This window comes from Asparagus officinalis, chromosome 9 (genome assembly GCF_001876935.1).
Source record: "Asparagus officinalis chromosome 9, Aspof.V1, whole genome shotgun sequence".
Lineage (NCBI taxonomy): Eukaryota > Viridiplantae > Streptophyta > Magnoliopsida > Asparagales > Asparagaceae > Asparagus > Asparagus officinalis.
In genome coordinates this window covers 45550108-45558697 of record NC_033802.1, presented here as the reverse complement: position 1 = coordinate 45558697, position 8590 = coordinate 45550108, and positions in this window count along the sequence as shown.

Sequence of the window (8590 nt, the reverse complement as noted above, 5' to 3'; positions counted from 1 at the left end):
TGGCTCGACCAAAGCCAAGCCACCCAAGGGTGGCTCCGTGGCCGAGCCACCCCATGGTGGCTCGGCCATGGCCGAGCCACCCAGGGGTGGCCGAGCCACCGAGCCACACTCAGATCTGGGCCCAGATCTGGGCCCAGATCCGCTTTCAGAGGCTATAAATAGAGGAGTAAGAGCTCATTTTCAAGAGGTTGGAACTTTTGGAGCCAAAACTCTGCCGGATTGAGAACTGAATCTTGGAGTTTTGAAGCTTTGAAGACTTGGACATTTTCAGATCTGGTTCTTGGCGAGCATCCACGTCAGAAAAGGCAGGAGTTCGAGAGAGATCAGATCTGAGATCTGCACGGTAATACTCCGGGACAAAACTTGGTTTTTGATCCCGAGAAGGCTATTATTTCCTTGGTGAAATAGTACCCTCTGCTGTTATTTCCTTCGTGAGATAACACCCGCTATACCGTGTAGATCCGACCAGATCTAGATCGCGCGGTGGTCCACGGATTAACCCCGACGCAGGCGAAGAACCCACAAACAGGAGCTCGTGATTCGTTCGACAAACAAGGAAGATTGTAACTTTTTCTTTTTCTTTTGATCTCGTTGTAACCGGATCTTATAAAAAGACCGGATCTTTCTGTAACCGATAAACTGTTACCAAAGAGTGCAATGACTTCAATGAAAGCAACAATTTTTCCCGCGAACAATCTGGCGACCACAGTGGGAGACGTTGTCGTCTGATGACGATAATGTTATACCTGAGAAATCGTGCCGACACACGATAGGTTACTCCAACCTTTAAACCGACGAGTTGTACTATCGTGATGGGAGCATGAGGAGAACAAGGAAGAGGAGTCCCCGAGGACTGGAAACTCAATGCCCCTGTTCCAAACTCATTCGGGCGGTATTGTCTGTTGTTAGTCCACAACGCCGAAACCATCGAGTGACGAGGCGACGAGGTCAACGAATCGCACGCGAGCAACGAAATGCATCCATTCGAGTACGGAATCAAGCTAACGGGTTGAAGAATCAACGAGTCATCCAACCAAGAGCGGACTCGGACGAATCACGATCGAATCAAGATCAGTTTCGGACTCGAACTCAGAAGTGGATTTACTGCCAAATCAGGAATCAAGTCAACGAATCGATTCCAGACCAATCAACCGCATAACCGAATCACGGATAGAACCGGAAGGCGGATACAGCACAAAACGACGAAAAACCCAACACTTAGGGGGGCTCGGCCCAGTGCCGGCCACCTATAGGTGGCCGACACTGTTCCGTGCGCGGGCACAGTAAAGAGAGCCTATAAATAGGCCGTCAGAAGATGAAGAATCGGATTCCTGCTCTGCTGCGGAACAAGTGGCTAAGATGCTCGAAGAAGCCATGGCTAAACAACAAGAGAGCTTCAAGTTCGAAATGCAGATGGCTATGCAGAGTATGAGAGAAATGCATGACCAACAAATCCAAGCATTGACGAACCAGCAAGGCGAACCAAGTCGTCGTAACCAGGTTAATCTGGAAGATGAGGACACAGGGGCGAATGAAGCTCACAATGCAAATAATCCTCCCATCAATGCAGGGGGTGGTAACGAGAATGCCAATGAAGATTCAGGTGAAAGCTGGAAGATTAAAAACCTCGAGAGCAAAATCAATACGTTGATTTCCGCTCAAGAGATAAAGAAGACGGGCATTCCTTGTCCATACCCACGAGAATGGGAATCAATCCCCTATCCGGCGAAGTTTAATTTAATTAACTTCACGCCGTTTGATGGGAAGGGTTCACCCACTCAGCATTTGATTTACTTCAAATCGCACCTGGGTGTTATCTCTGGTAATGAGCCTCTGATGGTACGGTCCTTCGTTGACACTCTTCGGGGAGCCGCCTTCGATTGGTATAGACGCCTTAAGCCAGGAAGCATGAGTAGCTGGGACAACATGGAAACTAAGTTCCTCGCTAATTTCTTCGACGACGACACTGAGATATCCATCGGAACGTTGCTCGACGAGAAACAAAAGCAAAAGGTTCCGGAACAAGGCGATGAATTGTCGGGACCCGATCACTGAGGAGTTTATTCTCCAGACTTGCCACAACAACCTCGCATTGGACGTGTTGGAAGCAATGGGAACAGCACCGTCTGATACTTGGAAAGACTTGAAGGTGCGCGGCGAACAAGCCGAACGCTTCCTCCGAAGGAAGAAGGCCGAGAGGAACCTACCGACGGCTATTCCTCTGAACTCAAACTTTGCCTCTCGTGGTAAGGGCAAAGCACCTGCAGCTACTGGTGGTGCTAATCAAACGTCACAACAGCAATCCCGAAGGCAGCAAAAGACTTCGGGTCCGAGACTCCAAAAAGAGTACTCTTTCAAGGACGAAGACGTTCCAGCCATCTTCGAATCCCTCCTTGAAAATAACAAGATCAAGCTACCACCTATCACAAATCAGGAGGAAGCTGACAACACGACGGATCCAAAGTACTGTGCATACCACAGGAGGGTCCTTCATCCCACCAAGGATTGCTTTACTCTCAAGAATAGCATTCAGAACTTGGTCGAAGCCGGCGTCATAACGCTAAAATAAGCCAAACGAGAACGGCAAGACTCCGACAAGTATAAGAGTATAAACTGCTTCTCAATCCTCCGACCAGTATAAGAGGTTAAATTGCTCCCTGATACTCCAACATGTATATGAGTCTAAACTGTTTCATTTCTTTCACGGGAAATTCCTGGAGAATTTTTATATGTAATATTCTTAAGGATAACCCGGTCATGTAACTGAGTGCAATGTCGGACACAGTTCCACAAGGAAAGCTGGGGGTGGATTATTCATGTATCGGGAAGTTCCCGAAAGAATACCACGGGTGATATTCTTAGGGATAACCCAATCACTATAAAAGTGATAAGTAAAACATCCACATTTAAACTCTAAATGTCGGAATGTTTTCCATTATTGTTATCAAATTCACTAATTCTCATGAGTTATCTTGTTGAGACGAGATTCGATCCTTTTGACAGATTAATCTTTCCTCACAAAAATCCCCACTGATCAAGTCAATTGACGGTGGGTCCACTAAATTTTCTGTCCGCCAATTCATGGCAATTTCCAAAGCTTGACGTGTTAAGTCCTGATTACTTAACGTCAAAACCCTTCATCGAGTGGCCAGTACAAACTAGTATTTCTACTGCTACTTGTATTCCACCCCCTTTGCTTTCAGGTCAAACTTATAAAAGTTAGGGCCACAACCAAAATCCCCTCTCGATTCCTTCAATGAACGAGAGGCCCATAAATTGAGCGATCAAACCTTCCTACAGTTAGGATCATCTTAAACCTCCCATTCGGTCAAACATTCCTACAGTTAGGACCAAAACCAAAATCCCCTCTCGATTCCTCCAATGAACGAGAGGTCCACTTTCAAATCGAGTGATCAAACCTTCCTACAGTTAGGGTCATCTCAAACTCCTGCTTGGTCAAACCTTCCTACAGTTAGGACCAAAACCACAATTCACTCTCGATAAACGAGGAATTCACCTTTAATTCGGTAATCCAACCTTCCGACAGTTAGGATTATCCGAATCTGTCCGATTCTCGGAGTGGAGATCCCACTTCTAGTTTCTTTTGTGCTGGAAATAGAATATAAAATTCTTCCTTTCCAGAATCAAGTAATAGAATATAAAATTCTTCCTTGTATTCGGGTTCGCCTTCACCCTAATAGAAGACCGGGAAATAGAATATAAAATTCTTCCTTTCCCACACCAACCTTTTCCAAGAATTTATCAATCAAGGATTCATCCTAGGAAGTTTATCCCGAATCCTAAACAGGGATAAGTCTGCGCCTAACACGCGTCGTCGGTTTAGTCTTTTTCCGTAGAAAAAGACACCAGAGTTCGATTCTGGGGTATTCTATCCTGAAACCTAAGCAAGGATAAGTCTGCGCTTAACCCGCGCTGCCGGTTAGTTCTTAACCGTTAAAAAGAACACCCGTTCACATATTCAACATTGCGGCAGGTTGTTATTAATAACACCAAAATCTATGCCTTACACGCATGAGGGATTTCATCCTGAATCCTAAGAAAGGATATGCCGACGCCTAACACGCGTCGCCGGTTTAGTCTTTCTCCGTAGAAAAAGACACAAGAGTTCGATTCTGGGGTATTTTATCCCGAAGCCTAAGTAGGGATAAGTCAGCGTCTAATACACGTTGCTGGGTAGCCTATTCCCGTAACAATGGCGAAGTCTACGTATTCAAAGTCGTAGCGCAAAGTCTCAGAGAATTCACTCTCTTAGTACAACGTTACATGCGGAACGGATTTAGACAATCCGCATGCTAGCCCGACTCAAACGGTAGTCGGTAAAGGCTTATCAAACCCGTTGATGGCTGAGAATTTGCCAAAAATTCTATAAATGCAAGTCATTGAAGCATCATCTTCATTAGTTGGTCTCGTGACTTGAGCATCTAACAACTTCAGGAAAAGATCCATACACACAGATGAATCAACTTTCATAGTTGGTCCTGTAACTCCGACATTTAGGACCGCCATGCTCCAATACCTCAAGAGATTAAACCGTGTATACTCCAACAAACGTCAAGCGATCCGAAACCCTAGGGTCAACACCGGTCAACGCATAACCCTAGGTCAACGCCAGTCAACGCGTTGTGATCAAAAAGTCAACGTACGACGTTTGAAACCCTAGGGTCAACGCCTATCAACGCATAACCCTAGGTCAACGCCAGTCAATGCATTGCGATCAAAAAGTCAACGTACGACGTTCGAAACCCTATGGTCAACGCCGGTCAATGCGTAACCCTAGGCCAACGCCAGTCAACGTGTTGCGATCAAAAAGTCAACGTACGATGTTCAAAACCCTAAGGTCAACGCCTATCAACACGTAACCCTAGGTTAACGCCAGTCAACGCGTTGTAATCAAACAGTCAACGTACGACGTTCGAAACCCTAGGGTCAACGTCGGTCAACGCGTAACCCTAGGTCAACACCGATCAATGCGTTGCAATGAAAAAATCAATACTCCGAAAAGTATACGAGTATAAACTGCTTCTTAACACTCCAATAAGGTATACGAGTATAAACTATTCCCTATTTTTGGTTGAGAAGTTCCTGGAGAATATTTTTCTAAAAATATTCTTAAGGATAACTCAACAACACTACGCCGGACAACGCGTCGCAAATAAGCACTCAACGCCGACAATCGATGGTCAGTTCTATGTTGAACCAACAAACACGAGCTAAAGATTAGAAAATCGGGAATCGACTTCAAGTTCAAAATTCCGACAACGGTCAGACAATAAATGCAGCGTCGGAACCCTTACAGACATTCGACAAAGCACCGAATAGCCTGAAGGATTGAAGGAATCAAGAACAGAAGCCATTCCAAGGTCCCGTTACACCGACTGAAGGTTAGGACAATCATATCCAAAGTATTCCAGACTCTTCTATAAAAGAACGAGGTTGAAATACTTTAGAGGGGGTATCTGTAGGTGTATAAAACTGCTTATAGGTCCCTTAACACAGCTCGGCACGGTGATTCAACAAACCAACGAACCATCGGGCGACATATCCAAACACGATCGTTGGACCACAACACCGAGAATCAGTTAAACGCGACGAAGCGGATTAACGCGGCGACGAGGTTAACGAACCGCACGCAAACAACGGAATACATCCACTCACGTGCGGAATCAAGCTAACGGTTCGGTGAGTCAACGAGTCATCCAACTGTGGGACGGATTCGAACTCAAACACCTAAGCGGATTAACTGCCAAATCAGGATCCGGACTGCCAACCGAGCCACACTCAGATCTGGGCCCAGATCTGGGCCCAGATCCGCTTTCAGAGGCTATAAATAGAGGATTAAGAGCTCATTTTCAAGAGGTTGGAACTTTTGGAGCCGAAACTCTGCCGGATTGAGAACTGAATCTTGGAGTTTTGAAGCTTTGAAGACTTAGACATTTTTAGATCTGGTTCTTGGCGAGCATCCACGTCAGAAAAGGCAGGAGTTCGAGAGAGATCAGATCTGAGATCTGCACGGTAATACTCCGGATCAAAACTTGGTTTTTGATCCCGAGAAGGCTATTATTTCCTTGGTGAAATAGTACCCTCGGCTGTTATTTCCTTCGTGAGATAACACCCACTATACCGTGTAGATCCGACCGGATCTAGATCGCGCGGTAGTCCACGGATTAACCCCGGCGCAGGTAAAGAACCCACAAAAGCGAGTGACCGCAAAACAGGAGCTCGTGATTCGTTCGACAAACAAGGAAGATTGTAACTTTTTCTTTTTCTTTTGATCTCGTTGTAACCGGATCTTATAAAAAGACTGGATCTTTCTGTAACTGATAAACTGTTACCAAAGAGTGCAATGACTTCAATGAAAGCAACAATTTTTCCCGCGAACAAGTCAACGAGTCATCCAACTGTATAACGGATTCGAACTCGAACACCGAAGCGGGTTTACTGCTAAATCATGATACAGACTACCAAATCAGAGTTCGGATCAACAATAAAACTCGGATAAACCGAGAAACCGGACAACGGACACAACGGCGAACACCCGGCCAAAAACGAGCACCCGGCCAAAAACCAAGCCACCCAAGGGTGGCTCGGTGGCCGAGCCACCCCAAGGTGGGTGGCTCGGTGGCCGAGCCACCCAGGGGTGGCTCAGTGGCCGAGCCACACTCAGATCTGGGCCCAGATCCGCTTTCAGAGGCTATAAATAGAGGAGTAAGAGCTCATTTTCAAGAGGTTGGACTTTTGAGAGGTTGAAGGCTCAAGGATGGGGAATTTTTGTTGGACTTTTGGACGAAACTCTACCGGATTGAGAGCTCAACTTTGGACTTTTCAGAACTCAGAAAACTCGGACTTCCAGATCTGGTTCTTGGCGATCATCCACGCCAAATAAGGCAGGAGTTCGAGAGAGATCAGATCTGAGATCTACACGGTTTTCCTCCGGATCAAAGCTTGGCCTTTGATCCCGAGAAGAGTCTCGATTTCGCTTGGTCGATTTTGATAACTAGGGCTATTATTTCCTTGGTGAAATAATCCCCCCGGCTGTTATTTCCTTCGTGAAATAGCACCCGTCATACCGTGTAGATCCGACCGGATCAAGATCACGCGGTGGTCAACGGATTAACCCCGACACAGGCGAAGAACCCACACAAGCGAGAGACCGCAAAACAGGATCTCGTGATTTGTTCGACAAAGAAGGAAAGTTGTAATTTTTATTTTTTCTTTGATCTCGTTGTAATCGGATCTTATAAAAAGACCGGATCTTTGTAACCGATAAATTGTTAACAAAGGAATCAATGGAATCAATGAGTGTAATTTTTCCCGCGAACAATCTGGCGACCACAGTGGGAGCCACCGATCTCGCTGCCGAGATCGTTGCGTCGCAGCCACGGATCTCGATCCCGGTCGAGGAGGAGGTCGAGTATGAATTCAACCAACAAAAGTTTGAGGAGTATCTGTCATTGTAGGCGTATAAAATTGCTTATAGGTCCCTTAACACAGCTCGGCACAAACTGACGAACCAACGAGGCGACGAGGTTGACGAATCGCACGCAAGCAACGGAATACATCCATTCGCGTGTGGAATCAAGCCAAGTGTTCGAAGAGTCAACGAGTCATCCAACCAAGGGCAGACTCGGACGAATCACTATCGAATCAAGATCAGTTTCGGACTCGAACTCAGAAGTGGATTTACTGCCAAATCAGGAATCGGATTTACTACCGAATCAGAGTCTAAATCAACCACACAACCGAATCACGGCGGAACCGAAAAATGGATACAACTACAAAACGACGGAAAACCACACCTCAGGGTGGCTCGGCCAAGGTCGGCCACTTGTGCGCGGGCACAGTGAAGGTGGCCTATAAATAGGAGAGGTGGTTCATTTGTTCAAAGGTTGGATTTTTTGGAGGCGAAGCCCTGCTGGATTGAAGACTCAGATCTAAAAAAGATTCAAGCTTTAGGACTTCGAGGACTTGCTCATCCAGATCTGGTGCTCGGCGAACGTCAACGCCAAATAAGGCAAGAGTTCGAGAGGACCGGATCACAGATCTACGCAGGCATACTCCGGATCAAAGCTTGGTCTTTGATCCCGAGATTTGGGCGATTGTTTCCTTGGTGAACCAATCCCCCCGGCTATTATTTCCTTAGCGAAATAATACCCGTCGTACTGCGTAGATCCGACCGGATCTAGATCTCGCGGTGGTCCACGGATAAACCCCGGCGCAGGCAAAGAACCCCAAAAGCGAGCGACCGCAAAACAGGAGCTCGTGATTTGTTCGACACAAAAGGAGAAAGTTGTAATCTTTGTTTATTTTTCTTTGATTTTCATTGTAACCGGATCTTATAAAAAGACCGGATATTTTGTAACTCAAAAAGCTGTTATTTAAGACGACAATGGAATCAATTACAAAGAAAGACACGATTTTTCCCGCGAACAATCTGGCGACCACAGTGGGAGCTGACGATCTCGCTACCGAGATCGATACGTCGCAGCCGCGGATCTCGATCCAGGTCGAAGAGGAGGTCGAATATGAATTCGATCAACAGAAGTTCGAGGAGTATCTGTCATCCTCGTCC